Raw genomic sequence first — 23564 nt, forward strand, 5'->3', positions numbered from 1 at the left:
AAGCTTCATTTGTATTTATTTGAACGATATGCTGTCCGGGTTCTGCAACCCCATTTTTATAAATGTGTTTTTGCTGTCGAAGATATGTTTATGCGCAGCTCTTTTATTCATCCCTTTTCTTCGCTCCCCCACGCGCCTACATTTTTCCATTCTCCAATACTTTAGGGAATGTGTTGGTTAAAGTGCAGTGTTTTCTTTCAACTTGGGGCATAATTTTCACGCGTGCTTCTGCCTACATTGCATGCATTTCCCCCAACTTGACAGCTGAGGGATGTGTGGGAATTAAGTAAACTTTATTTAGCACTGCCGCACAGAACCACGTCATCGTCAAAAATAAGAAGCAAAATATGGCTTTCGTCAATTTTTCCCATTTGCGAAGCTTATTTTGTTGTTGGATGTGGTGAGAATCCAGGACTGTGGATGGTGTGGAAGGCGGAAGTAAGGCATGTGGGGGTGCAAGTTTACTTGCTACTGAGTTATACATAGACATGCGTGGGTATGCCACACACTATTTTTAGAACACATTTCTGTTGAATGCACATTATTAATATGCTAATTATTAGCTCATTAATCTAAACACAAATTAATGTTCCCTCCTGCCTATCTATATTCTCCTACGGGCTAAGAAGTGACTATTTCCTCTTACAAATCCCAATGACCTTCAAACTCCAGGCTCATCCTCGGCAAGCACAAAGAGACTCGTGAACAAACCGAGAAAAGTTTTAGTCTCTCACTGTCAGCTGGATATCTCAGCTGGCCACACATTGAGCCGTGCCAAGAGCTATGGATAACACTGATCTTCTACTCCAAATTGCTTTCTGTGCCCTACATAAGCAGGTGTTCGAAATCTTTAGTTTCTCAGCTTAACAAGTCTCAAATGCTCATCTCTGCTCCCAGTTTATTTTACCTTGCTCTGCTAGAAAATAGTTTATCAGTTAGGGAACCCTCACACCTGCTTGGTTACCTTACTGTGCATAATCCACACACAGACGTGCATTTCAGAACTGAAGCATTTTTAATATTTTATACAACAAAGCCATAGTTGTTGCTTATTTGTTTTATGCAACTAAGACAAATTGTCAAAGCCAATAGTCCTGGCTTGTTGTATGTGTAATGTTACTTGATGTATTATATATCTGAATGCAATAACAGAAGCAGAAAAATACCACTTGGGCGGCACACTACGCCAAGCTTTAGCTTTAATCCTCTAAAGCAGGGTGTGCTGCTATTGCTACAAAAGTCAATAAAGAAAAAAACAAGCATTGGCATAGCCAATAGGTCTCGCCTTTGGGACATTATAAGTGTTTAGCCATACAACAGTTGGTGTTGCACCAAGGATATTGTGCTGCTTAATTAAATACTTATAGGGTCCCAAAGGCGAGACCTATTGGCTATGCCAATGCTTGTGTCTCTTGCCCTCAGGATGAAACATATGTCCTCGGTGAGGTATCACCCTTCCCCAGCCTTGGATGGAACTTCGAGGGGGGGACTTCGTTAAGTATGCGATCACAAGCTATGATCATGGACAGTGATCTGAAACCGCATGTATGGAATTTTCACGAGGTGGGCAGAGTGAGGCTATAAATGTAACACTGAGGCAATGATTAACTGATGAGGTCTTAGGGCAAATTTTCGGCTGATCAGACTAAAAAAGAGATGTAATACAGAGAATAAAGTGTTCAGTGAAAATTCTTCTTTATCCGCAGTTACTGAGACAGAGCATTCACTGCAACGGATGCAAAGCTTTGTTGAGTGTTGTTTTTTATTTATATTTTATTTCTAGTTGTTACTCTGTCACTGTGATAAACTCGTGGCTCTAACAAATGCATAAACATTCCTATCTCCCACACTGCTATCACAAAGCTGCATGCGTCTCTCTGGCTGCCTTGCACCCAAAGGGCTCACTCACTATCATTGCTGCTTTTTCTTTGAGTAGTTTTTTAGCCCTCCAAACAGTACTACTAGTTACTCACTTTCCCATGGCTGCCCTGACTTTCAGAATTAAACAAAACATTTAGGATAGCTATTAGGCATCATATCTATGCATAATGTTTTCAAACCGAAAGTCGAAAGTGAAAATGTCTCCTCCAAACGCTAAACTTTTGAATGCAGAGTATGAAAATAGGCAGTTTGTAGAACTAGCTCATTAAATGTGTAAGTTTTAAAAAAATAACTGTATTCTCCCCCCCCCCCCCCCCCAAAATCCTTTCATACTTACAATTCCTAATGGCACAGACAAATGTTTCTGCATACATTGAATTATACTGTTGCTTAGAATTTGGTGAAAGAACAGTTTATGAATTTGTGAGGATTCTGGTCCCCTCTATAAGGCCATGCCCTTCTTTACAGATGCCAAGCTCCTTTACAGGAATACTGTTTCATGGCCTTGTCCCTTTTGAGAACTCCACCTTTTCCATCTCAGTAAAAGCGCTGCATACTGGGTAAACACCTTCGGCATGTCAGCGAGCTGTACAATAAGTCCCAGGTGTTTGAAAGCAAGTATGCCTATTTATTTAGTAACTATAACATTCCGCCATGTAGTAGGACGTTGATTTTAAAAAGGCACACATGCGTGTGAATAACCTGGATTGAGTTCGCCTCAATTGTCTATTCGTGTCGCACACGATTACATTTTAGCCCGCGTCGAGAGTTGCCCTTACAACAACAAATCCAATAGCTCGTGTCACAATCCTGCATTACCTCTAGCTCTTGCTCCTCGCTCTGCTCCAGCATCTTCCTGAAGCTCACCGGACTCTCAGCCATCACAGCCCCAGGCATTCTCCCGAGAGTGTAAGCTGTAAGCTGCAAGCAGCACACACTTCAACCGCCAATGTTGCGCTTCCGGCGCACGCTGTCACAAGGAGGAACTATAAGTGAAGCGTGCGTTCCAAGCCTCTCTAACCTCAGATGGGAAGGCAAATGTAATGACGTAGGTTTACGTCTATGACTTTCATTGGAAAACGAGAGGTAACAGCTATTAAAAACAAGGCTGCGCTCTCTACGACCCTGCAATCTGTATTCTGAAGTGCTGTCCTTTGGCTAGCCTGTGCGGGATATACTCATGCACGTTCCGGGGCGCACCTTCCCGCTCCGCCGTGTGTTGTTGCTGCTCAGTCCCTCGGAAGCGGCCGCAGATGGCTCACAGCTCTCGGTGGCGGTTTCCTGCACGGCCCGGCATGGGGCGGCGACTGCTGGGGCCTCGGACCCGTGTGGCGGCTTTACCGCAGGCCCCCAGTGCAGCGCCCGGCTATGACACAGCCCTGCAGGTGTCTGCGGCCATTCGGGCAAACCAGCGACGTTGGAGAGAGGCGCTGGGAGCGGCGGCAGAACAGGTGAGATCCCAGACCCACTGACCCTTTGCGAGAGCACCTCGCAGTAGAGTACATCCCACGGGTAGTTCCACTGAGCCACGGTAGCTTCTTACAGCCACACCCCAACCAGATCCAACGTGCGGGGGCGCACTCTGAGGCAGATACGGTGAGTGTGTGTGTGCCTGCCTGCCTGTGCCTGCGTGGTTGCCTGCCTGTGCGCCTGCCTGTGCCTGCGTGTGTGCCTGCCTGTGCCTGCGTGTGTGCCTGCCTGTGCCTGCGTGTGTGCCTGCCTGTGCCTGCGTGTGCATGTGTTGTGAACAGCCGGCCGGGATCGGAGCGCGTGACCTGATCCGATTCCGGCCGGCTGCGTGCTCGTGACAGTCTGTTGTCTCTGCCTAGTCCTTGACAGGCAAAATGACTGAAATGATTGCAATAGATCGCTTTGCGACAGCAGGGGCTTTCGCCCCTGCAATCGCAGGCGCGACCTAAAAAGGCGGGCGGATGCCGCATTTCTTTTCCAATGGTTTCCTTTTTAGCAATTGCGGCACACTGCACTTTACTTTTAAATCTTAAGCTAAAGCCTGGCGTGCTACAATTGCTACGATAGTAAATAAATAGGAAAAAAACTGCGGAGACACAACTTAAAAATAATATTTATTGACTTTTGGAGTTATGCTGCTGCATGGATTTTCTTGGACCAATATAAAAATCTAAACAACACTATAATTTGCAAAGCCAATAGCTCTTAATTTTAACTAAGGCGAGACCTATTGTTTTTTTTACTTCCACACTGCAGGCCTAACCAACACAGCGGCCCAGATCACAGCAGTCCCTTCTGACCCTGCAAATAACAAGTTAACATTCCACGTTGTGTTCCCCACCAGAACTACTCCTCACCCTTTTCTGTTATTTAAACTGCAAACAGGGGCACCCAGCTAAAATGCAGACGGAAACTTCCTATTTTGGCACAGTTGAATGGAACCAAGTCAGCCGATAACAGGTGTTTCCAAATCTTACATTAACTAAAAGGCAGGGCTTTAAGTGGGATTAAAAAACGGGGGGTCTCTCAAAGTGACGTGGCCAATGTAATTAAGGGCATGGCTTAAAAACACATAAGCTAAAAATCTGTGCTTCGCAGTGTGCCGTCCGACTTGTATGTGGCTATTTCTATCATTGCATCCATATATATGATACAACAAGTAACACCATACCACGCTTCCACCAGGCACCAAACCACCAGCCGGCAGTGCACACTTCCACCAGGCACACACACCTCCAGTGCACAATTTCTACAGGCACACACACCACCAGCCATCAGTGCACGTATCAATTGTGATCGCATCCACAATTAACTATTGTAGCAATCGCTGTATGGCGCACTTTACTTTTAAACATGTCAGTGCACGGTTTTCCACTAGGCACACACGCCACCAGCCTTCAGTGCAGGCTTCCAGACACACACACCACCAGCCGTCAGTGCACGCTTTGCCACCAGACACACACACCACCAGCAGTCATTGCACGCTTTCCCCAGGCATACACACCTCCGGGCGTCAGTGCATTTTTTCACCAGGCACAGACACCATCAGTCATCCATGCACGCTTTCACCGAGCATAAACACCACCAGCCATCAGTGCACAATTTCTACAGGCACACACACCACCAGCCATCAGTGCACACATCAATCGCAGTATGTCGCACTTTACTTTTAAACATATTCATCTAAAGCGCAGCATGCCACCATTGCTACAAAAATAAATACACATTTTTTTGGCCTACAATTTATAGACTTTTGTTGCAATTGGTGTTGGAATATTTAGCAATGCCAATAGCTCAAACTTAATTAGTGCGAGACCTATTGCATTGCAAATCCTTGTTTTCTTGTAAGGTGGGATTTTGAGGCGAGATGCTCCTTTAGAGCGGAGGTCCCTTTGTTGAATGTGTTTGGTGATTTTATTCCTGATGAAGAGTGGTCCCATTCCATGTGTTGCTTTGTGGGTGATACAAAACAGCCTGAACGTGGAACTTCTGTCAACCGGTAACCAATGCAGGGCTTTCAAGGCAGGGGAGATGTGGTCTTGCGGTTTGATATGCAAGAGTAGTCTGGCAGCAGAGCTCTGAATCCGTTGAAAGTGATCCGTGGTAGAGGCTATTGGCGTAATCAAGTTTGGACAGAACAAGGGAGATGGTAGCTTGGACCTTGTGTGGAAATCCCAAATGAGGGAAAATTCGTCGCAGGTTTTTTTTATAGTAGCAAAGCTTGATCTTGCTAGTTTATCCACTTGGGCATTCATCAACAACTTAGAGTCCATGGTCATTCCGGGGTTTCTTACTTCCTTCGATACTTTAGGCACTGATCCCAGTTCATCAGGCCCTGCGGCACTGATCCCAGTTCATCAGGCCCTGCGGCAAGCGGGTTGTAATGTTTCCAATCGCCACATGTGAGTATTTCAGTTTTTGAAGCATTCAATTTGAGATGGCTCCAGGTCATCCACTTATCCACGGCTCTGATACAGCTGATAATTAGTAATTTTCCAATGTCTTTGGGGCATTCCAGTTGAAGGAGTATTTGTGTGTCATCTGCATAGTTATAGCACGTAAGGTGAAATTTATTGATCAGTACTGGTAATGACTTCATGCAGATGTTGAAAAGCATGGGCGAAATGATAGAACCTTGAGGGACCCCTGCTTTTGTGGAGGACGGTTTGGACGAGAAAGGTGGGGTATGGATGACATTAGTTCTGTTTCGAAGGTAGGACGCGATCCAGTCTAGAGCAGTTCCCTGTATGCCTTCATAGAATCTTTGTTTCAGAGTGTTATGGTCAACCGTGTCAGAGGCAGTTGAGAGGTCCAAGAGGAGTAGCGCAGCAACCGCATTGCGGTCAACTGTATTCTTTAGGTCATCCCAGATGGCAAGGAGGGCAGATTCATTGCCTCTTCTTGGACGGAATGCTGTTTGGAAGTCTGTAAGTATCTCATTCTCTTCAATGAATTGTGACATCTGGGCAAATGCTGCTCTTTCTATCAGTTTGCCCAGGAACGGTCCATTTGTAATGGGTCTGTAGTTGTCAGGGTTCAGCGGGTCCAAGTTTGTTTTCTTCAGTAAAGGGCATATGTATGACTTTTTGAGTTCTTCTGGAAATATTCCAGTAGTTAAGGAATCGTTGGTGATTCTTCTTACTGGAGTGGCAGCAGAGGTTGTTAAAAGAATTGTCTTGAAAGTTTGTTGTGGACAGGGGTCAGAAGGGCTGCCGGCAGGCCTGCTTCCTTTGACCAGGTCCATAAATTCATTGTGTGAGATGTGTTGGAAGGAACGGAGAGACTTGATCAGAGCATTCTTGGATTGTTGTTTTGTACAAGGGTTAGTGCTGGTGCTTTGTTTCTGTTTTAAGTAAGATTCCAACATGTCTGCTTTGTCCCTGTAATGATTTGCCACTTTGTCTGTGAAATCTTGAGTAACAGGATGAGTTCCTTCTAGGCAATTTGGTTTGCGAAATCCATTTAACATTTTATAGAAGTCTTTATTTGCACATTCAGCGTTTTGAATTCTGTCTGAATAGTACCTTTTCTTAGCTTTTTTGATAGCCTACTTGTATAATCTGTTAATTTTCTGTAGGTGAAGTTGGTCTTCTTTGGCATTTGTTTTGAGCCAGGTACGTTGCAGCTTTCTAATTTGTTGTTTTATATCTTTTATTTCTATGTTTCTCCAAGGCGCTTTTTTTCTTTTGTTCTGTTGTGTAGTTTTGAGTGGTATGAGGATGTCAAAAGCTTCCTGTAGCCACTCATATAGATTTTGAACAGAAATTATGGTTTCCAGATTTGTACTGGATGCTAGTTGTTTCCAAGTGTTCCAAATTGAGTTTGTTCCACGGCCGATAGGTGGATGGATGTAAGGTAGTTTTAGGTGAGTCGCTTAGCATTGTTTTATGTTGGAAGGCAAGCAAGTGGTGGTCTGACCATGTGACTGGAGTTATAGTTTGAAAGGTAACTAGTTTAGTATTAGCAAAAAAATGACATTTAGTATATGTCCAGCGGTGTGTGTCGGATTGTGGACAATCTGATGCAGGTTCAATGCGTCTAGGTCGGTGATTATAGTTTTTGGATGGGTCATATTGGGTTTATCAGACCAAATGTTAAGGTCACCCAGAGCGCATAGGTTTGAGTGTATTGTTATCAGGTTTGAAACTGTGTCTAGAAGTGCTTCTGGGAATGTTGCCTTGCTAGGTGGAGGTCTGTAAAGAAGCAGGAAGTTACAGGAGGAATTATTATGCAAAAGATTATGCACTATTCTTTAACAAAGTCGATCTATTCTAATTTAGTATTTGCAGAATTGAAATCTTTCCATAGAAATGTAAAAATAAACACTCTTTGGATAGAGAAATCTTCCTTGTGTTTTCTTTCGATGTGAGTAGTCTTCCGGTCCCCACTATTAGAGCTGATGCCCGTTTTGATGTGAAACCAAATGGGGTTATCCACCTTCTTTAGGGCACAGAGAAAAATAAAATTACACAAAAGAGGACGTGAAGGTGAAGGTAGCCTTGAAGGGATACCACCTGTAGATAATATGGACATATAAAGCTCAATTAACAATAACATGAACATGAATATTGAAAAGAACTGGTGTACTCTGAAACCCCAAAATAATTCATTAAGACCCATAAGGCTCCAACACCAAACGTAACCAACATACAAATATGAGTAGGACTGTGACACATACTGACAAAACTCACACAAGCATGTGTATAGGCTTGAGAAGGAAACCAAGAAATAAATGTGAATATGGATAAATAGCCCAGTAAAAAGCCAAAAATACATTTATCACATGCATGCAAGTACTCATACAAAAACTTGCATCTTATTTCAAAATATGTACACAGCTATTAAGGCAGGTGGACAAAACAGTTCCTTAATCAAGAGTGTGCAGCTAGGATGAACAGACCAATTAGCAGCCACCAGGAAACAGGAATCAAAGCACTAGACTGCTGATGTTGTAATGATTACATACCTAGCATTTGATAAATTAAAGCCCAAAAATGACTTAAATGTAGATGGCTGGCATACAAAGAAATGGAGATGGATCAAGGAAATTTCTCCTGAGCAGTAAATGTAATAACAGCATCGCCCTCAAGAGAATGCTGCAGGAGAAGAATAAAACACAATTCGTTAGTGCGGGTATAGGATAACTTCTCATTGATCTGCATGATGTGGAAGAATAAAAGACAAGAGTGTACATACAGAGTAAGGAGAAGTTGGTCTCCTGTAAAAGCAGACAAAAGACTGAACAAAGTATATAACACTTTAAAGGCATACAACCTACATGGAAAGCAGCCGCGGTGTAGGAGCTCTCCCTTGGAGCTCCTTGTTTGGGATCAACTATTCGGTTAATATCCCTGTTTATACCCGATCACCCGCCCCAAATCGTCATCGCATCTAGCAACGGTCCTTCCTACCTTACCCTGATCGCGTCGATGAATGATCCCGAACTCCTTCTCGCCTCACACCGTCGATGCCCATCGCCAGGATTGTACCCAGCAGCTCCGAGTTCGCATCGACTCTGCATCCATCTTGGACCTCGAGACCTGTGTCGGTCTGGTGAGTCTCTGAGGTGATTCTCCTGGGTCTGTATCTCTCTCTCTGCCACTTTGAGCTGCTAACCTTCCACCCCGTGCCACCGGATTTAGCGCAATGTTTAGCACCCCAGGCTCCGAGTCATTTTCACCTATCAAATTTTGCACACCCTCCTCTGTGGTGTTACATTCTTCAACTGTCGGAACTTGGAATCTGTTTGTGCTAACCAGATCAGAGACCTACACATTCATCATATCGCTACCCGATTTATGGCTATAGCCATCTTCCACCTCCTTGTTAAAATGATCCTTAAACTCCCCCCTGTTTCTGTTCTTGTCCCATTTTTAGGACCAAAGTTTTAGGCATTGCCTTGAAGAGCGTTCTAAGCGAGGGGGTGATCTTCAACTTCTGCATCTTGAAACACTGCATCTTTCCTTGTCCTCTTACCTCTTCCACCTCATCTCACCCCTTTGATATTTGTTCTTTTGGTGTGACTTTTGTAGGCTTCACTGTATTCATTTTTGCTGATTCTGGGGTCAAAAAAGCCTTAACCTGCCCCTCAGCTCTCGTACTTATCAGTGCATATCTGTCAAGTATTTCAGGTCTTCCTAGTTTTTTCTCCACAAGAAGTTCTGACTCTAAGCCTGTCTTCCCCTCCTCCTGGCTAGCAGCTTCAACGATGGGAGCCCCCCTTCGACCTTACCCGTGTAAGACGTGTCCTGCTTCCTCTCCCTTTAGCCTTTTTTCCCCCCAGCACTGCTGCAACAGCCCACTGGTCCTCACCTTCCTCTCTGTGTTGCTGGGCTCCTCCTGGCTGCACTCGCTGGTTGAGCAGTCCCTGCTGCTCCCTCATAGGAAGGGAATCTGTTCTGTGCCTCCATGACCTTTATGAAGGCATAGCGCAGCTTCAACCCAGCGTGACCCGGTGCCTGAAGAGCCCGCGCACGCCTCCTTGCAGTTCTCCCGATGGGGCCCCGCCGTAACCTTACTTGGGTGTGCTATCAGTTAGGCTAAATCACAGTTTACAATTACGGCTAACTAACACCCCTGCACATAATGATCACCCCCAGACGTGGTGGATCCCGCGACCTGCCGCTAGCCACCGCCTTGTTTTCCTCCTGGACTTTCTGTATTCAGATGTTCAAAGATTGAACAAATAGTTTCCCCATGTCCGCAGAAGGCATTTGCACTAACCTAAAGAGTGTTTCCGATAATATATACGTTTATTTAAAAAAAGAGCTTCCTTTTAAAATGTCGGAGCGATCTATTCTATACAGGTTTTTGCTTTGCAGCAACGGCTGCTGGGCTTCTTCACAAAAGCAGTGCTATTTATTTGCCACCTAATTCTGTTTTGGCTTTCCCCTGTCTAGCTTTCCTTCTGCTGAACCATACACATACTGTTTGCTGTAACCTTTTCCTTTACATCCATGTTTAGAGAACTTGTGTACTTCACAAGATCAGTTTAAATCATTTTGGGGCATTCAACAATCTGAAAAAAGACAACATGACTACAAACGCTCCATGAACACTCAGGGTAAGTTTTGCTACTCATAGGGTGATCATGTCACATATCAAGGGGTTTCTGGCCCTAACTAGTGAGATGGAATGCATAATTCTTAGGAATATGCATAGTTCTCTTTATTTTATAATCATTTTACAGAAAGTTCTTAGAACAATATACATATAGCAGTGAGATTGTCCAATGGTCCCAATTAAATAAGTCTGGTGCCATCCATAAATGTGAACATTGCAAGATGTCTTCTGAGATTTTAGATAAAATAATTGCCCCAGAGCTGCCAGCAACCAATAGGTTTATTAAAAAGCACAAGAAGCTAGACTCCCCTGCTTTGATTGGAAGAGAGAATCACTAGAATGTTATCACGCTTTTACCATTGTATCCCAGTAAAATGCCATCACAGAGGTAAGGATCGAGATACGTTTATAGTTGCCCTGAGGAGGCCTAATAAATAAGGACAGACTGAAACATGCCAATACTTAAGAGGCACCTAACACTTAAAGGAGAAAAAAAGCTTTAATGTGGATCTCTCTTCCTATGCCAGTGACACCCACTTGATAGTCACAGCCTTAAACAATGATCCGTCTGGATCTCAAAAAATATCAAGATTGTATGAAAGCTGTCAACCTGTGGATAAGCAGGCACTGTTTGAAACTCAACTCTGGAAAAACAGAGGTGATTTTATTTGGGAACCTCGCTCCTTCCTGATACCCAATCTGGTGGCCAGATTTGCTGGGCCCACCCCCAATTCCTGTCTTCAAAGCCAAAAACTTGGGGGTTATCATCGATGACAAACTCACTCTCTGAGCCCAAATTTCATCAGTGGTATCATCATCCTATCATACCCTCAGAATGATTAGAAAAATATTATCTTAAATCCCTAACAGATCCAGGAAAAACATGATTACTGCCTTACTCCTTTCAAAACTGAAATATTGTAACAGTTTCTATATGAATCTGAAAGAAAGCATGCCAGTAAACTTCAGTTAGTGCAGAATACCTGCAGCCAGAATGATTCTGAGTTTCCTGAAATTCCATTCCATCTCCCCCGGGCCCTGAAAGCTACATTGCCTTCTGATCTGCAGCTGGGTAAAATTCAAACTCCTCGGCTTTGCGCACAAAGGACTTTACCATTCAGAACCAGATTTTCTAAGGCATGACTTCTGATGGTACATCCCGACTATACCCCTACATTCCGCAAGCCCCAACACTCTTGTGATCCCCAGAATCAGGAAGGCTTACTAGGGAGGTAAGAGCTTCATATTCTGCACAATAAAACTGGGTAGCATTCCAGCCCAATTCGGAGCCATTCTATCACTCCTCTCTTTTAGAAAAGAGTTTAAGACCTGGCTTTTTATTAACTAAATGGGCCATCTTCAGCATGCTTAGGTTCGGTCAGTGCCAAGACACCCTTGGATAAACGTGCGCTTTATTAATCCTTTTAACATATTATTAACTATACCCTTGATTACTCGAGACAGCAGAAAAGTTGCACTTTCTACAGATGAATATGCCTTTGTTCGGCATTTAACATAAAGCAAAAACGAATTGTATTGTGCCTGAAGAATAATTATATTGTAAATATAATTTTAAAGATTTGTTTAATGTCTATTTCTTTTATAATACCAAAACAGTAAAATTAAAAATTAATAACCACACAGAATATGCATGCTGTGAAATGTCGTATGAAGGTATTTGACAATAAAAATGATGCAGAAATAAACTTTTCTGCCTGTGACGTTTGGTGATTTTCTATTTAGATAGTCAGATAATGTATCCCTAGTTGGCATGTTGCCAGAATCGCAATTCCTAGAGGGCAGTAGATGGTCGAAGTGTAGCCATTTACAATGAGGGCTGACAACTCCATGGGCTAGTTACAGGATACTGAAAGGGCACACCAAGATGTGGTGTTACTTTTCATAGATCTTGGTGCCATAGCATAGACGCAGACGTTAGTCTTCCCAACTGGACATTGTTTTTTAACACAAAAAGTTATTAGCCAAGAAACCGTGACTGAAAGTCTCATTGGAGGAGATAGACTGGGCCTCATTACTTGGGGTGTCTGAGCAGTGTGAAATGCCCAAGTCTCGACATGATGCATTTTTTTTTTTGGAAGGAAATAGTGTTTCTCTCCCCCTCACCTGCCCGGCCCCAAATGAGAAACAATATTTCACAGATTAAGGGTGTCTCAAGGTATTTCCCACAAATTGTGCATACCTCCTTATATTTCAGCATATAATCCACACACCTCATATCTAATACTTGAAGATGCTTGATGTGAATAAAAAAACAATAGCAAAAGAATCCCTTACAAATGCGGATTATCAAAAGTACCTCATTTTGTGTACACAACGTATTTATGCTTTCCCTCTGCCCTCTCGTGTAGGCTAAACTTTTATAGCACATCATTTTAACTTCAGAGAGTTTCCAGCTGATTATATGCTAGACCTCAGAGGGCATTAGGGAAGGCCATTCATGTACCCATCCTTAGGGAATGCTGTGTTTTCCACCATTTTGCTGTTCATCGTCCAAGTTTGATGTAGGGCGTTTCTCAGATAAGTAATACTTCTACAACTCAAGGAGGGTTAAGATGCCTCAGTCCCTACTGGAGACGGGTAGTAGAGAGAGAGCGTGAGTAAGTACCTGACTAGGGTATGTGATAGGGCGAGTACCTTTGCATTGCACACAAGGTGATTGGTTTCATTGGGAGGTGCACAAAAGGGATGTTTTCTGGACCTGCAACTTAGATTTGTTCAACTGTATGTTATGTCCATCTAGGATTGAAGTCCATGGACCATGTGTGAGCCTTCTCTTGCACAGGTAACAGCAAACAGTATTTAGATCAACAATAAGTACTTCCATCCAGAGGGGTAGATGGTATACTAAATACTACATGTATGTGACAATATGTTGTGTGACAAGCATTTGTATCTCTCATTTTCAGTTTAGGAATCTGGGCGCCTTTTATGGTTCTGGGATTTGAGTTTACTGAAGTTAAAGCAGGCATTGTATTTGGTTATGTTTCGTAATGTTGTGAGGTGACTCCTATTGAATAGTGGCTGGCACAGGTTAGAATATACAAATGTGCTTTATAATGGATATATTGAATGGTAGTCCACTAGATTTAGTTATTACTATCTATACAGCATTAAGCATATGTCTGTGTATGCCAAATAATGTTGCCGTTCATTACACTACTTCTGGGCTATACAATTACCATGCCTCGGTTTGGGGTGTTTTTTCAACTTGTAACATCTCTGCCAACTATGAGGCTTTGATTTAATGAAATATTCCCACTGACAGTTGATTGATCTGTGTGTGGCATATATGTTCTGTTAAGGTAGCAACAGGTAGCCGATTATATGGATTTTGTGCTCTGGTTTGTGAGCGATGTTGCCGGGTAGTGTCTAGTTTTGTTTTTTTGGTGCAAGTTTGAAGTTTGAATTAAGCGTAGTATGGATGTGCTGTTGCGATGTCAACCCATAGGCAAATTATATTGCTCGGATCTGTGTTATGCTCATTGACAGGCTGACATTTGAGGCAGAATAAGCTCACATTTTCCAATCCAGCAAGATGAGAAAATATGATGTGGAGAGTTTGTTTATGGTCCTATACATGTTTGACCCGACTCGTAAATTGTTCCTTGCATTTAAGTAATATGTGTGTGTGCAAGGAAAAGGAATTCGTGATTGTTAGGGAATTTTGGTGATGTAAAGTGAACTTGAAATGGTGCAAAATCTTTCAGCAAGCCATATTTCCCTGTATCCTGAATGTATTCACCTACGTCTTACAAATGGTGTCCCCACAGTGGAATGAAATGCACATGTATTCCTGTGAGTGGCTAATGTAGCAGGGTTCATTGTTCCAGGGAAATGGTTAGTATTTCATCTGCACTCGAACCTTTTAAAGTGATAGGTCAGACCAACCCATTTTCCTTCCAAATACCCCTAGGGATAGGGAAAATAAAGGCCATTTCACACTTAAAATTGTGCTTCTTGCTTCTTCTGCTCTAAGAAATCTAGGTCCCCCTTGGGAACTAGGTTATAGGTGGTAAACACTCCAATGTACCCACCGAGGGGGCCTGAAAGCACTCCAGATTATCAAAAGGGAGAAAAAAGTGGGGTGGGGTGCAGAAGAATCTTGGCATCGGTCCCAATACCCCAGCATCAGACATTTTTTCTGTTCTCAGGGGGAGACAGAATGGGGGATACTGAAAGTAAAAAACACAAGAGGGTCCCTGAAGGTACTGAATAGGTATGGAGAAGAAAGCCGGGAAATAAAATCAGCAACAATGGGTACTTCTCCAGAACTAATTAATTTGAATATGGCAATATGTCCATAATTCATAAACTGCTACTAGTCAGACCAACGGTTTTGAGTGTTTATTATTAAAAAGTGTAAAAAATATATTCAATAAATCTTTTTACTTTTTTTGTGTGGTGTGTGTGTGTGTGTATATATATATATGTATGTGTGTATATGTGTGTGTATATATATATATATATATATATATATATATATATATATATATATATATATATATTCATTATATAAATGAAAGAGCACAACCAACAACACTTTAAAAAACACTGACATACAGAATATAAAGTATAACGTCAAGTACATGAATCAACTAAAGAAATCTCTGTAAACTTAACTCTATATAAAAACAAGTAGACAGGTGAACAGTAAATAATCATAAGAAAAAAGAATCATTCACAGAAAGGCAAACAACAATTCATTATATTTGGAATTACTCAAATGTTCATTGATGCCTGTTTTAACAAGAGTGGGCCGATGTGCGTTTCGGAAGTAACTAGGAGATGGAATATCCTTCATCAGGGCGCTGGGTGTACGGATATGTTCAATGGCAGGTGGCAATCTGTGAGAAATACACTCTCTCTGGAAGTAATATACAAGGTGCTCAATCTCAAAAGTACAACCAAACGTCTGAGGGACAGAAGACATAATAGAGAATGGACTAAAATTAATACTAAATGAGGCGCAAGTAGCTGGAACCAAACGTGACCAAGTGACCCGTATTAATCTATCACCCGTTTCGTGTATGAAAAGTGAAAGAGAAAATGGTATGTGCAGGTAATCATGCCATACCATAAAGAATAAATATGTAGAAAAACGATAAGAATGTGCACCATGGTCAAGGAGATATAGACCCAATATTACGACACCAAAACAGAATAAAAGATAAAAGGAAAGAAAAGCGCCCCAAGTGCAGAAAAATACTAAAAAAAATCACAAATGTTTAAGAAAGACCATGTTCTATATAAGCCACCTATTTGATTGAAATGAGCTCCAAAACTAATCAAGACAAGAACGTTGTGGCCGTTCTACTGGCTGTGATGAGTCCAAAACTGTAGAGAAGTCCTTAGTCTAATGTAAATTCTAAGAATAGAGAGATTAACATAAGACTGGTGCCTAAGGGGACACAGACGTAAAATGAAATAAAGCAATCTCAAATATAGCTAATTGACCATCTTAAAAAGAGCAAGATATGAAGGTTGGAAATGAGTAGAACACATAAATATGTCTCTAATGAAAAAGGTGCTTACCTTAAGGGCAAAGAATGGTAGAGTACGATACAGGAAGGTTCAAGTGGTCCCAAGGAGCATCAAAATAGAGTTGGACTAGGGGGTCTGTAAAGACAGAAAATAAAATTAGACCGCAATACTTAAAAAGGAATGGCTGAATGACAATTGCAAAATACGGGTAAGGTCTTACCCGGGTGTCTTAATGAGACTCAGTCACTAGAGGCTATCGTTAGGAAGTACAGTGGCTGGAAGGTACACACTAGGGGCCAAAAAGGTACTGCCCAAATGAGAAGATTTTCTTAAAAGAAATGTAATCACAGGGAATCAGACGAGAATGGAAATTGTCGCTGGATTAATGATGAGTGACTGCGGAGTTTACAAAGTACTTGCTTCTACGTATTTGAAAAAGTCACGAAGTATAGATCCAAGGATAAGGCCAAACATCTACCAAGTAGTCTGTAAATAAAATGAATCAAAGACGCGGTATAAGTAAGCAAAAACGCGTGAACGCAAAGGGGGAGGGGGAGAATGACTCTCACCTGCAAAGCGATCAGAGAATGGAGCGTGAAACCAGATGGAGCTGAAACAATTTGGTCGCCATCTTGTAAGAAAGTAGATTGGAAGGCAGCCGCCATATAGGAATGAGCAAACCTTAAAAGGTAGACCAATAGTATTATGGTACTCTATTGGAATATGGCAGGACTTCAGTCCAAATTACATAATCAGTTATGGTTAAACTTTGTGAATACATTTGACATACTTTGCCTGCAGGAATCGTGGTCCTTGGAAGAAAATCATATCGAAGGCTATAATACTTTTAATATACCGGCTATACCAACGGCAAGTTCGAGGCCAAAGGGTGGCTTATGTATATATGTGTCAAATTTATTAAAGATAACTAAAGTATGGCTGGCCGTCTCCGAAGCAAATTACCAAGTACTGGTTATGAAAATAGACAACAGAGAAACAATCATTTTGGTAAACTTTTATAATAACGCACAAAGGGAATATGTAATTGATATGTTAAAACACCTTAGAAATGCAATGTTGAATATTGAGAAGGACAATAGGGAAAATGTACTGTTGGTTTGGGGGGGGGGGTGATTTTAACACGGCTTTGTTTCCACACAGTGATGATGTATTATGTGGCCTAGTAGATGAGAGATTGTAACCTCCCCCATTTTAATTCATAGCTTACAGGGTGATGCCTTAAATGAGATGTTATTCTTCTTAGATATGGGATTTGCAAATGTATTGACTTCCCCACCTACCTCATTCATGCAGACGTTTCAAGGAAGGGGGTCGAACACAATTATAGATTTTATAATCACCCTGAATAGGTCTGCCTCTAGGGTTCTAAGATTTAAAACTCATGGAAATGTTTTAAGTGATCACTTCCCCCAAAGCCTGGAGATATCAGTTGCGTCAAAAATAAAGTCGGTACTTTCCGAAAGGATTCAACAATTACAAGGATTAGAAATAAACAAAATAAATGGATATTCATTAAAATGGGCTCAGGTTGAACCATCGGTAGTCACTAAACTAGTGGTGATAACTAGTATGGAAGATATCTTGAAGTGTCTCGATGAGAACACACCACACGAAGATATACTAGGGTCCTATATTTCCATAACAGACACTATAAGGAATGCATTGAAAAGGGAAGTAAAAAAAACGAAAGGGAAAGAAAGCGGGCTGGTTTGACAGCAACTTCACAAAAGCATATAACACCTTAAAGCAGGCCTTACACAAAAAGGAACAGGATAAAGCAGAAATAACACGATGTAGGCATGCATATAATTTAGCTTTAAAAACCAGAACGAAGGTCCTAAAAATGAAAGCTTGGGCTGATTTACACTAAGCAAGCATTGAAGGGGACAGCATTGCATTCTGGCTTGTGGTCAATTTTTTTTTGTTGAAAATTTCTTTATTAGGTACATCAGTTCACCAAGGCTGTCATGATGTGACAATGCTTAGTAGCACAACATTTCTATAGTAACGGTGAGTAATACAGTATGTAATCAACAGGCACATTTTTCCATTTTCAGATTATCTCCCTCAACCCACAACCACACCCTCCCCCCACCCGCACTGAAAGATCCAGCTTTGCAGGCTCGCGTAGGCAACGGTTCGGCAGCAATAAGCACGTCAACCCAATAATGGGTTCTTCCAAGTTCTCCTGTTACATGTAAATAAACAGTATATGTCTTCACGTGGTTCCAACAAGGTCTGCTCCTTGGGCAGGGCTGTGAGCTATTTACAGATCGAGTGTGTGTGTAGGCCCCTCAAAAAGCAGTTCATTACAATGTATGACCATGTCCACCCACCGTTGGTACTGGTAGACGTATCCCTAGTCCTCCTGCTCCTTAAGACCTTGCTCAAAGTCCGTCAGCAGCTGGTTCCAGTCTAGTGAAATGGGGTGTTTACGGAGTCCCCTACGCTCTTCTCTATGTAGTTCCTGGCCCTCTGCTTTACCCCATCGTATCACTTCCCTGCCCCAGTATTCCACGCCTGGTGGCCTAGCTGACTTCCAGTTCATGGCTATTGCTCTTTTCGCCAGCAACAGCGCTAAGTCCACAAACCTAGTAGCCACACTTCTCTTCTTCTCTCTGTGGCCTATTCCCAGTAAGCCAAATAAGGTGGATGTGTAGGGCCTGCCTGGTGCTAAGTCACTCAGAATGTGTTGAATCTCGCCCCAGTAAGTATACAGTTTAGGGCAGGACCAGAACATATGTAGGAGCACCGCATCTTCTTTTTGACATCTGGGGCATGTTCCGGTTGCATCAGGGAACATCGTCCGCAGTCTGTGTGGGGTCAGATATGACCTGTGGACTATCATGAGCTGTATAAACTTGAATTTAGGGTTGCAAGATATCTTCTTTGGTAATCTGAGCGCCCTCTCCCATTCCTTATCATGCAGAGCCCGCCCTGCATCCTCCTCCCATCTCATTCTAAGGGGTTGCAGTGGATTAGGTTTGCCGGCTCTGATGCCATGGGTCAGCCTGGCTTGTGGTCAATTCACCTTTTCTAACGTCTGATACAACTCCAAGACTGGAACTCGCTATTGATGAAGGACAATGGGCGGATCACTTCTCCAAAATGTATGCCAAGAGTTGAAGATAATAATGTTTTAAAGGATCTACAATGTGGATTTAGGGAAGGCTTAGGAACATTAGAACAGGGCCTTAACTTAACAATTCTGATGGAGAAATACATAAAGGCAAAAAAAAGGGAAACTGTACCTAGCCTTTGTGGATCTCTCCACCGCGTTCGATTCTGTTTGCCACAATAAATTGTACAAAAGGAGGTGGTGATGGACGGAGCATCTGAACCAATCAAACACTCACACCCAGTCAAAAGATCTGGGTTTGATCCATCACCGTTCTTTAGCCCACTCTGCCACCCCAGTTCAGACATGGCTATATGCAAATCAGTCTGACCCTGTGCGTCATGGGAACAGTCCAGCCCGAACTGCCAAGCCATGCCTTCCCTGGACCGGAAACAAGCTTCCGAGGACCGGTTTCTGGCATTACAGCCGTCTTCAGCCCGGCTTGCTTGAATCCAGTGGCAAAGTGAGCCAAGGGACTCACGTCTGAGCATACCCTGCCACACTTATGGCGGCCAAAGCGGTACAAAAGGAGGTGGTGATGGATGGAGCATCTGAACCAATCAAACACTCACACCCAGTCAAAAGATCTGGGTCTGATCCATCACCGTTCTTTAGCCCACTCTGCCACCCCAGTTCAGACATGGCTATATGCAAATCAGTCTGACCCTGTGCCTCATGGGAACAGTCCAGCCCGAACTGCCAAGCCATGCCTTCCCTGGACCGGAAACAAGCTTCCGAGGACCGGTTTCTGGCATTACAGCCGTCTTCAGCCCAGCTTGCTTGAATCCAGTGGCAAAGTGAGCAAGGGACTCATGTCTGAGCATACCCTGCCACACTTATGCCGGCCAAAGCGGTACAAAAGGAGGTGGTGATGGACGGAGCATCTGAACCAATCAAACACTCACACCCAGTCAAAAGATCTGGGTTTGATCCATCACCGTCCATTTGCAGTGGAGAGGGGTATCGGGCAGGGTTGTGTTCTGGCACCCTTCTTATTTACTCTGTACACTAACGGTCTTGAACGAGCGATGCTCAGAATGGGCACACATAAGTACCTGGGAGAAAGCCTGCCCATGCGCAGAGAACCTCAGAGTGAGGCTCTCCTGGAGGCCGGGCCAGTGGCCATGTAGCAAGGCACAGAACGGTCACACAGAAGTACCTGGGAGCGAGCCCGCACATGCGCGTTGAGGCCCTCCTTCCTGAACTTATTTACTGATAACTGTTCTTCGGCACCACAGCCCACCACGATGAAGATTCTCAGTGCATCAGCAAGAGTTTTTTTAAATAAAAATGGCTATATCCCCAAACGTAATCCATCAAAGCAGCCAGAAGTGGCCCTGGGGTACGTAAGAACCACCATAAATACTGTGAGCACTGAAAGGCAAACCTCACACAGCACAACGTCACAACAAATGGCGGGAAGAATGCACTACATGGCTTGCAAGACACTGCATCTTGTGCGGTCGTACATCAGTGGGGGAGGTGACCGGGCGGTTTATCCGTGATTGCTCCGCACACTTTTCTAGGAAGTAGCCCACACAGCAGTTCAACCCAAACATGCTGCGCCCGTGAAGTCATCCCCAATCTATCATGAAAAGCAGCGATGGGCCCCGTCACACAAGTGACATATGCGCCCTGCTCCGTACAACCTCTCCGACTTGCGGCCCAGCACCAGGTGGGATGCCACGGGAGCAGTGTGTCATGGCTGATCAGCAGCAGATAATCATTGGCGCTGGAGCGAACCCCAACAGAGTGGGAAGGGGCAGATGGGCCCGACTCAAGTTGCAGTGGGACTGCTCTGCGGCTCAGATGCTATAGAATGTTCACTGGCAGCCTGGAAGCTCGCGGGCATCCTGCAAACCTCTACTTTGGCAGGCCACGCTCCATCAACCTTATTTATTGATCTTAAGAGTGAGTTGCATGAAGTGAAATAAAAACAAGCGACACATGTATTATGGTAATACTGCATTCAGGGAGGTACAGCTGGAGATGTCAAATCTTTCGAAAAACATTGGATGGTTAGGGAACCAAATATACATTCATACGCTGAGATTGTGGGATTGTGCTGAAAGTGAAGACAGAGCAGTGTTTTAGCTAGTAAATGATGCAACTGCAGTTGGAAGATTTTAACATTGATGTCGCTGACTGAATAGGAGGAAAGATGGAACATCAAACTCTCTCCAGGCAGTTGTTGCCGAGGCTTTCTATCAATGAAAAATGCAGCCACTATTGAGGCAATAAGTATAAAACAAGCGTCATACGACACCTGAACTTGCATGTCAAATAAAATAGAAAGTCTTGTCTTTGGGTTGGAACCGTGCGAGACTGATGTGTCTGTAAGTCCGAGCTTCTAGTTGGCCCAGCGCCACCTCCCTCTTGTGGGTCTTATGGTCGACCTTGCCTTGCGCTGCCATTTAAAAGTACTCCGGCTAAAAAATGTTCAAGGCAATCAATGGTGTTTCTTTAATTTCGCAAAGGGTGTAGACAGTGCCAGTTGGAATAATGAAGAAGGGTTAGGGGGAAAATGCTTATTGCGGAGAAGCCGCGTTGCTGGGAACAAAACATTTGCTAAAGTGTTTTCAACTGAAAAAACTTTGCACCATTATTGCAGTCGATAATGGTATGAAACGCGATGAAACTGGGAAACGTGTGCCAAAAATGTACGTTGAAATAACACGAGCATAAAGAGGACAGGTTAAATAAAAGAGGACGTTGAGAGTGAAAAAAATCTCACACAACACGACATGAAAACACTGGGAATCGTGGTGAGCTCTTCACCTGCTGCCTGTGCACTGGTCGTGCCACCTGACACATTCCTTCGGAGCTCCCATTTCCGGTGAACTGGCGACACCTTTCCTTCACAGTCAAGCTCTTAAGTAATCCGAGAAGAGGGGCCGTACCAAAGGAAAGAAAGGGCTCCTGCAAACATCTTGATTTAAAAAGGCACGCCTTTTGATCTCTTAATCAATTAAAGAAAGCCTTGAGACTCTTGTCGGCCGGGACATAGGAGGGGGTGCGAGGGGTGGCGAGGAGGGGTTAGTGGAAAGGGGGGGCATGTTTACACACGGCTGTTAAAAGAAAGTGGGGAAGGCACACAGCCCGCGGCCACGGGTTTTAAGACCAGTGTTCTGGGAGGCTGCAGCGGCGGATACTCTCAGATGTTGGCAGCAAGCCAGCCACTGGCCCACACAGTGATTTAATCTGAACCTCCAAAGCCAGGGTGATATACTTAACATACATGTATGGCGATTCGAACTTGTGGCCTGCATATCACAACAGATGTCAACATCAACAGTTGTCTGAGTCCGCCATGTTCTAAACTGCTTTAGCGTATTGAGCGTCCTGTTCACTGACTTAAAGGGGCGCCTAGTGAGCAGGACATTCATTAGCAGCGACCGATACCGTCCAGTTCTATATGGTTCGGATTTAAAGGGTCAAATATACAAAAGGGGTTTCAGTGTGCAGAACCTGTTCTGAAAATAGTGTCATGCTCTGTAAAGAGAATCCAAATGACAATATACTAAAGTGCATTGCGAGTCCAACTATCATTGCATCCCGCAAAGAGAGGGCGTCTTTCAGTTCATTGAAATTCCGCCAAGAACATATTGGAATTCATTTTAAAAAATCCCAAAAGAAGGTGGTAATGGGTGCTCTCCTATCTTGTTATTTGGAAGACAACGTATAAATAGTTTGTGACTGCTTCAGCAGCGGCGTAGCACGGAATAGTTACCGAATGTACTGGGCAGTGTCTAAACACAGTCCGCGTACAGTGTAAACTGTCTACGATTGAAGCCTTTCACTGCCCAAGTGACAACCGTGACCGTCGGGGTACGTACCCAGTAGCCTCGGAATGCTGTATGGGTCCACAGAGGTCACTACAGCATTGCGCACCATCTCCCTTAAAGACCTAAGGAACGGGTGGCAATACTGGTACATTACAAAAGTGAAGGCAGTGAACCTGCAGCCCTCCAGCTCTGCGTTCAAAGCCAAACTGCAGAAGGAATTGGACAAGCAGGAAGTGGGATAAGGGAGGGGGTGGAAATGGTGAGCACTTTCGCGGCCGCTTTGATGTTCTCAGCGGCCTCGTGGCTCACTGAGAACATCAAATCGGCTGCGAAAGTCCTCCCAAAGGTTGCAGGCGGACAAATGGAGTGCGCGCCCCCGGCGCACATGCACTCTACCCAAACCGCCTGCAGACTTTGGGAGCATTTTTGAAAGTCCCTACTTAACTCTCGCAGAGCAACGCATGCGCGTTGGCTCAGGGAGACCTAAAAATTAATGTGTCCTTCTGTAAGGTAACTGATGCTCATATAAAGTGCTCCAATATCTACTGTATGCGCTACGTAAATCTGCAACATAAAAACTGGGACCCCATTTTGAGTTCACAGGTCAGCCCCTGGCTCATTACATCAGTGCAGTGATTGGCTTATGAACACAAACATCTCTGCACCTTCCCTAGCTCTCCTGATTCACCCACAGATCAGCCCCTTCCCACTGATGTCTAGCTATT

At 43.6% G+C, this 23564-nt stretch overlaps 1 protein-coding gene across 1 annotated transcript in view; it reads left to right on the forward strand.

Moving 5' to 3' along the window:
• The window catches only part of CTDP1 (CTD phosphatase subunit 1), an 826403-nt gene that overhangs the window by 40643 nt on the left and 762196 nt on the right, over positions 1 to 23564 (forward strand). The gene's annotated exons all lie outside the window — the stretch shown is intronic.

The sequence above is a fragment of the Lissotriton helveticus genome, chromosome 4_1, assembly GCF_964261635.1.
Source record: "Lissotriton helveticus chromosome 4_1, aLisHel1.1, whole genome shotgun sequence".
Taxonomy (NCBI): domain Eukaryota; kingdom Metazoa; phylum Chordata; class Amphibia; order Caudata; family Salamandridae; genus Lissotriton; species Lissotriton helveticus.